Source organism: Lytechinus pictus, chromosome 19 (genome assembly GCF_037042905.1).
Source record: "Lytechinus pictus isolate F3 Inbred chromosome 19, Lp3.0, whole genome shotgun sequence".
NCBI classification, from domain to species: Eukaryota; Metazoa; Echinodermata; class Echinoidea; order Temnopleuroida; family Toxopneustidae; genus Lytechinus; species Lytechinus pictus.
Genome location: NC_087263.1, coordinates 14373270 through 14381511, shown reverse-complemented (window position 1 = coordinate 14381511; position 8242 = coordinate 14373270). Strand labels below are relative to the sequence as shown.

General features: G+C 36.3%; 1 long non-coding RNA gene across 1 annotated transcript; it reads right to left on the bottom strand.

The window, feature by feature from the left end:
- Positions 1-4543: 4543 nt before the first annotated feature.
- On the bottom strand, positions 4544-7882 carry LOC135157605 (uncharacterized). Its single transcript, XR_010296602.1, has 3 exons — positions 7527-7882; positions 6081-6171; positions 4544-5196 (listed from the first exon to the last, which is right to left on the bottom strand). It is a non-coding gene; the product is annotated as an uncharacterized LOC135157605 (long non-coding RNA).
- Positions 7883-8242: the final 360 nt, after the last annotated feature.

Here is an 8242-nt window from a genome sequence, read left to right as displayed (position 1 = left end):
GTGGAAAAAAATAAACGAATATCAAAGATTTTTATGCTCTTTTATGGAATATTAACTATAGGCTCAGCGAGATCCTTTGAATGAAATTTTAACAAACATTGTATAATGTAGACAAATGTACTTAATCCTATTTTTGTACATTTATATACCCACCCCATACTACCCCTACCCAGTAACAGCCCTTTTTAGCTATGCATTGCCTTCATTTTTTAAAATACAATATGCTTGGTAGACGCTAATTATTATTTTTATGTTAATGTCAATGTTTTAGAAAATGCATTCCTTAATAAACATGTTAATTTTGAATTGAATTTTTTGATCTTGGTAATTTTCATTTATCAATCAAGTGTGATGATATATTGCTTCTGAGCTGTTATGCACAAATGGCACAAGATGTTGCATTGTACTGAAATGTGATGATGCCACTGTTACATGAGATCAAACAGCAGTCAATTAAAATATTATTCAAGAGAAATAAGGATAAGAGTGGGAAAGAAAGTAAAATGACAGGAGAATTATTTGCTTGTATGCATATAGTTATATCAGTTTCTGAGAGAGACAGACAGAAAGAGAGAGAGAGAGATGGGGGGGGGGGTGAAAGTTCAGTTTGTTTTGAAAGTTCTTATAAGACCTTACTGTTCATGACGGGTAACGGGGGGGGGGGGGCTAATTATTTCTCCAAATATTTGAAACCTACATATAAAATGTATTTTTTCTTTCCATATGAAAATTGCACCAGATTCATTTTCAGTTGAAAATAAAAAAGAAATACCCTAAAGCCTACGATCGGTTTGCTCTCTTGCCTATTTAATTTTGAGAACCCCCTCCCCCCTAAAATATGGTATATACCTAGGTCATGATTATTGATGTTTGACATAGAAGTCGCCATTTAAAATTAAGTGCTCCGAGGACTGCTATTCATAATAGGACTTATATTGGAGACTACAATTATGGAAAAGAATTTGATTTGTTAATGTTATTATCTTTGTTTATATTATGAAAAAAGGTTCATTTCGTTTTCTGCAATAAAAAGAAAAAAGGGCTCCAGAAACATAAAGAGATGTCATCGTATATGGCAACATTTTCTTTGGGAACCTCCTCTGTAATATCTAAAGCAAAGATCCTTGCCATTGCAGCTAAAACAAAGCAAAGATGCAGTAAATAATCGCAACAGGCAATAACAAATAGATCATTAAAGTAGATGAATAATAAAACTCTGAGGAAAAAAAACTAATGATCTGACAAGTGACATGATGTAATCACAGACAGGCAAAGTCAAAGATATTAAATCAGGTCGCGCATAAATCATTATGCTAATTATATAGTGACAAAATACTAATTTACATATTTTTACGCTAGCACTTCCGCGACAGCGCCATGATCTAGTGTCTGTAGACTGTACTAGTGACTACGGCCGTGCCTATTTTGGAGCAACATTGTTTTCTCCAAAAACTCTCCTTCGTGTGGCCCTATGCCTTGCCGCCCCAGGCGTCAGTTGGGAGTAAGCCTACGTAGAGTAGAAGACTTTTACTCCCCAGACGCCTCCACTCCAGGCTAGTCTCGGGCTCGGCTCTGCAAAGCAACCCGTCTGCGCTTAGATCTACATCGGTCCCGTCTGTTAATTTATGTGTCTGTTCTAATCTATACATGATAAACGAATGAATTGCTTTGCAGGGCCAGATTAATCTATATATTAACAATATAGTTACCTGACTGTATGCTAGGCATCTTTGTACTTGTAGAATTTTTTGAGGCGCAGATCTATTTAACAATTGCTGGGTCTTGTAAACTGGCCATATAAACCGCCCTCCTTTCGCAAGATGATGGGCCATTTTGCATTTCTCAAGCAGAAAACGTCAACCCAGTCGATGTGACATGTTGCGACGTAGGCGGCGCCCGACGCCGACAGGCGTTATACGTACGTGCAAGTTGGCACGTACGTCGACACTTTTTAATAAAATCAGGCCGGGATCTAGACCAAAAGCTTCAGTCTCTGTATTTTGGTTGTTCCGCTGAACTGCGTTGGCTCACTCACCATACATAGACTGAAGCGGAGGGGGCCCGGCCCAAGGTATGCAATTAGCTTAAGTTATCTATATTACACTGATAATGGAAACCATGAAAATGTCAATTTTGCCTAAAAAAAGTTTTAAATCGCGATCTATAAAACGCTAGTTAGCCAACGTATAGTGAACTAGCGTTTTATAGATCGCGATTTAAAACTTTTTTTAGGCAAAATTGACATTTTCATGGTTTCCATTATCAGTGTAATATAGATAACTTAAGCTAATTGCATACCTTGGGCCGGAGTTATTGAAAAAAATCCTCTGGATGATTGAGAAATCTGTCATCTAAGACATTTTCACCTGACCTGACGGTTTTTCTTACGTCCCCGTTAAAGACAGCACGTTAGCCATTCTCTGATTGGTCAATTAAGGAAGTCCGATAGTGTGTGTGTGTTACGTGCAGTCTATGTAGTGGGCTCAGGCCCCCGAAGCTCCGCCATTTTGTTGGCGACATTTGGGCAAATCCTAAGCCCCCATTTGCATATACATGAATAATTCATCAGTTCGCTGCTCCACACATCCCAATAGACTCTTTATATGACGAAGCAGAAAGTGGAGATCAGCGTCACGCATGCGCATTGAGCGAGGTCAACTTTGCGTTAATTATTCATGAAATTTAATATATTCATCACGTGATTAATCTACTTCTTACTACTATTGACCAATCAGCGTTCTTCACTACAATGAGTCATCATGCATGCATCGTTTTTCAATCCGGCCGTGCATAGAATGCAGTTTACATGCAACAACGTACACTAGCACCGCAGCCTGTGAATCAGCCTGTTTTTATCTTCTTTTTAACATTGGTGTAAATGAAAGGGGAAGATATTTACGAACTAGTTTATTTCACAATAACAATACGCCAATATAAATAATAACAATGTATTTCAGTTTGAACGTTTCACTTACTGGTTTTGTAATTTGGTTCTTTCATTTAAAAAAAATACGACCTTTAATTCTCTGCTGTTCTCCAGATCAGAATCACTAGAGGCATGTTTCACATCGCAGTGTATGTTATTAATGATATAGTAAAAACAAATTCTGAATCCAAAATTTCTTTAGAAAATAGGATTGGATTTAATTAGAACCTATTTATTTTCTGTAATTAATTAATAGTGTGTTTTTTACGCTAAGCCTTTCCAATTATTGATAATGATCATTTAATTCTTTTTTGCAGGGGGGGGGGGTGATCTAATTTCTTTGTGTTCACTCTTTTTAAGAGCACAGATAAGTGACATGTCATTACCAAACTTCATCAGTTTCAGGCAGGGCGGATCTAGGATTTTTCCAAAGGGGCCGGGCACATTTTCTCAAGGAAAAATTTGAAAAGCAAAAAAAAGGGGGGTCTTCACTTTCAGAAGGGGGACACACTTTACATTACAATTTTTAATTGAGCCTGTCAAATTGGGGGGGGGGGGGCGCACTGATCGGCTTTGCCCCCCCCACACACACACACTCTGATTGGCCTAATTTTTGTCTTTAAAAGTCATCTCTATTCATCTTATTCCTCTTCCCCACTCTTTATAAATTGTTTCTCCCTCATTTATCCCCGCCTCCTCTCAAAATAAATAAAGAATAAAATGGCCCTTTATGGTTTCTCCTTGTGGGTAAATTGTCAATTGGCTCTGTCCACTCTCTTGTGCACCCTATGCCCCTTCACATTATCATTGTAATACATTATCTATTCTTTTAATCTCTCTTCAGCTCTCTCTTTGCCATATCGCACTCTCATTATTAAACCACACACACAACTCTTTCTCTTATATTTTCCACCTCTCAGCTCTTCTCGCAATTCATTAAAAAAAAGAAAATACACTGGGTGATTCTAACTTTGGCGTTGGTGTTCGCAGCACAATTTAGTTCTTCCTTCCTCCAAAACCTAATGTGAGTTTACAAAAATAATCAAAATCACATTAATAGCTCAACATCAAGTGAGATGAATCTATGAATCAATTTGATTGTAATTTTGGTGCTGTGATGATGATGTAAAACTTGTAAGACGCCACACCAAAAGTTCAACAGCAAACTTGAAATCACCCATGTATCTTTCTCATTAAAAAAAAATATATATTTAGAAATTCTCTATCACATCTACATAACAGCCATGGATCAAAAATTCTTTAAGGGGGGGGGGGGTCTTTTGCCCTCCACCTTAAAGGTCCTGGTTCTCAAAAGGATTGTTTTCTATTTTATTTTCAAATTTATTCATTTTTTTTAAATATCTTTATATATTATTTGTTATGTTTTTTAATGGGGGTGATTTTTACAGAGAAAACCTGCAACTACCACCCCCTCCAACCTTGATCCATGGCTGCAAAATGTAGGTCTCATTACTCTTAAATTTATGCTGCTTGTTCACTATTGCTCGTCCATTAATTCTACTAGTACTTTCAGTGTCTCCTCAAATATCTTGATTCACCTAAACTCTCAGCTAAAAGAATTATAGAAGACTTGTTAATTCAGTGACAATGACAAAATTATTATTTCAATTCATTTTATTCCAAATACATAAATCAGGTAACAATTATTTTCCTCTTGAGTTTAAAGATCAAATTTTGATCAGAGCTCGTTCCCATCTGCTTAAGATGAAATGGTGTGAAAGAGACTACTGTCCTCACAAACACAGATAAAATGTCACATGCCCCCCCCCCCGAATTCATTGATCATTATTTTTGTTAAAAATTCTTCATTGCCAAAATTGTTACACAATTTCATGTACATATTATAGTGCTGAATTATCATATTTATTCATCATTACTGTTATGTCATCGTAATGAATTTATTATTCTAAGTATTATTATCATAAACATCATCATTAACTACATCCATATTTGTAAAAACTACTGCTACAATCAGCAAGGATAATTACCCCTAAAATAACCCTATCCCTCTTAAATTGTTTGTGGGTTTTGTTTGGTCAGTGGTGAGGGGGAAACGGTTACAATACTCTATTGTAAATACATGCAGTAATTCAGTTTGATATAGGATGTTTGGCATATTGTCAATGCATTATTCCCTAATTCTTCCACCAGAAAATTATTATTGGAATTAAAAAAACAAACCCTTAATTTGGTCTTGTATTTCTTGAGTCTCTAAAACAAAGGATGTGAAGCAGAGTCATGTTCCATGTCTGTTGAAAAAAAACACACACAAAAAGACAGAAATGTTAGCAATTCAATCAAGCCATCATCAAAATAAAAAGAAATAAAAAAATATATAAAAGCTTAATGAAATCACAAGCCGAATGAGTCGCCTTTACAAAATCTGGTGTGGATTGAGGAATTCATGAGTGGGTAGGAAGCAAATAAATTGATTACAAATGACTTTCCACTTGCTTAGCCTATAGTATAGTATATTCTGATTTTCTTATTTAAATTTGACAAGCTAGATCTACCGGTAGGTGATATTAATTGTCCCGTGAAAATATGACAGGTGAAAATGAAAATGGAGCCTGTCAAAACGACTCCAGCCTAGTCTCTGAGCTGATTTTCTTTTCATTTACTCAATAAAACTTAGATCTTGGTCTACCGTGTGAGCCCCCCCCCCCCCCAAAAAAAAAGGGACACCTCACAAAGCCCCAATTTAAGGTAAAAATATGTCATGAACGCATATTATACCACTAGAAAGAGTATATTCTCCCAAATAATTTGATATCATATTCATGGTTGGATAGTCAGTATGTATTCTTTGCAGAGATGTAGATTTTGATTTGCACCGAAATAAGGCATGGCTAAAATTAATGACTCCAGATGCCAATGATGTCAAAATCTATGAGTTAGCAAAATTTCAAAGAAATTAATTTGTGTATTGACACTAAAAAGAATTTACTAAACAATTATCTTGTAAATTATTGAACATGGGTATTGAAATTTGAAATGGGTTTTAATATAACCATTGTAGGATTATGAAATCATTGACATCTGGAATCATTCTTGGATAAAGTCGTTTGGTATGTAAATACATGAAGTCATTCAGTTTGATATATAATATAGGATGATTATTGTTTTTTTTTACCTTTTTGAATCAGGAGGGTCCTGCAGCTTAATTTGGTCTTGTAATTCTTGAGTCTTTAAAAGAGGATGTGAAGCAGCATCATGTTCTATGTCTGTTGATTAAAACAATACACAGACAGAAATGTTAGCAATACAAGCTATTGTAAAAAAACAAAAAAACATAACACTTGGACTATAGCGTATAATCTAGATCTAGTCATAGACTCTGACGTACATAGATCTGGAACTAAATGTAAGTAGATCTAGATCTAGGCCTACATCAAAAGTAGATCTAAATTTCATATTTGTTAAACCTACTATTCTGCGAACTTTCAATGTTATTGAATCATACAAGTGATAGATCTAGACTAAAGCTGTCTTGACCTAGTGTCTTTAAAATAGTTTCATGACATTTGCTCTGATGACAAGTGCTCCGATGGAAAATCTGCACGTTAGGCCAAACAAAAGCTAACCTCCAAAATTAAATAAACCCTTTGGCCTTAACTTAAGACCCTGACTGAAATAATACTAAGCCTATATAGATTCTACAGGTCGCTTTGACTTTGTTGTACTTGTAGGCCTAGATCCAAGTCTAGTCTAGGTCTATAACAAGTTAGACCTAAGCTAGATAGGCTGGGAGGTAGAAATGTTTTCTTTTAGCTTTAGCCAAGACCTGTAATCAGATCTACCGATGAATTAGGCCCAACTTAGACTAGATCTCTACTCCCCTCTAGTCTAGATCTATGTTGCCGAGTCCGAGGCTGTCCGAAGTGGCGACGTTCAGACCCCGGGGTAGGCCCTACGTCTAACTCTAAAGAGTCTAAGTTAGATTAACTTAGACTTGGTCTAGATCTAGATCAAGGCGGTAGGCCCAACTTTCAAGTTTAAAAAAATAAAAGGAAACATAAGAACTAACTTTAGTGTAGGCCTAGGCCTAGTACCGGTACCGTATTATTAGTAGAAATAAGTTTGGGAAAAACATCTTTTTTTACAAAATGATCGAGGACTAGACTCTAGATCTACTCTAGAGGCTACGGTCCTACTCCTAGTATTGTCTTGATATGTGAATTCAAAGGGACGGGTTAATGGAGTGAATGTCTTTCTAAACTCAATATGTCTAGCCTAAACGTTATCTAGATTCTAGTTCTTTTCATGCCTGCTGAGATCTTCGGTAGGAATCGAAATTTCAGAGAAACTCTCGCCCGAAAGTCTGGCGTGAATTGAATATACGAGGTCTCAAATGGTAGCAGATGGAGATAATATAGGCTTTATAGCCACCATTTTTAGCTCACGACGATGGAAATAGTTTTGAGTTTTCGCAAGTCGTTTGCTTCCTAATTGTTCACTTTTTATAAACAAAAATTAATTCACGTTATACCCAGACATCTAAAGATCCCATATAACATCAGATCTTTTGATTTATTTTTGTAAATGAATTAAAATTCAGCGTTAATCTGACAGTACTCACCGAAAATCTTTCAAGGAAATAACCTTCTTCTGTGCGGGTGACGTCACCTTTCAGCCCTTGATTAAGCCGAAGTGACGATAGGGGTCAAATTATGACGTACGAATTTCAATAGAAAAATACATTATTCATGAGGTAATGTCCAATCAAATCATAGTATCTTGCGAATACGCAAAGAAAAAATAAATGATTCATTAGCAATATGCAAATGGGGGCTTAGGATTCGGTTCAAATGTCTCCCAGGAGGTGTGGCCAAAAGTGGTACAAAATACGCTTATCACCATGGAGCTTCTATGGAGTATCTGTACGTTATATGCAAATGTTATTTAAATGAGGCTTTTCCGCGGGTGCTACCTTTCAGTCTATACGTATTTATTAGTCTATGAGTGGGCTACGTGGCCGTACGCTCGCTATCGTTCGTTTACGACTAATGAGTAATATAGATTCGTGCGAATTAATTTCAGTTGATTTATGGGTTAAAACACATGTAGATCTATTTAATGTTGACGATATCGTGAACAACAGAGAATCAATAAATTATGCACTGTCATTAATACAGAGCTCGCAATACTCGTTAGAGGTACAGGCAAACAGGTATGTACGTGTGCGCGCGTACGAAGTTAGATGCGAGATCAGTCGTTTTTCGAAAATGGAACAGTGCAATTACCACAATTAGAGTACCAAATTCAATCATAAATTCAAGGGACGCGAGCGCGAGT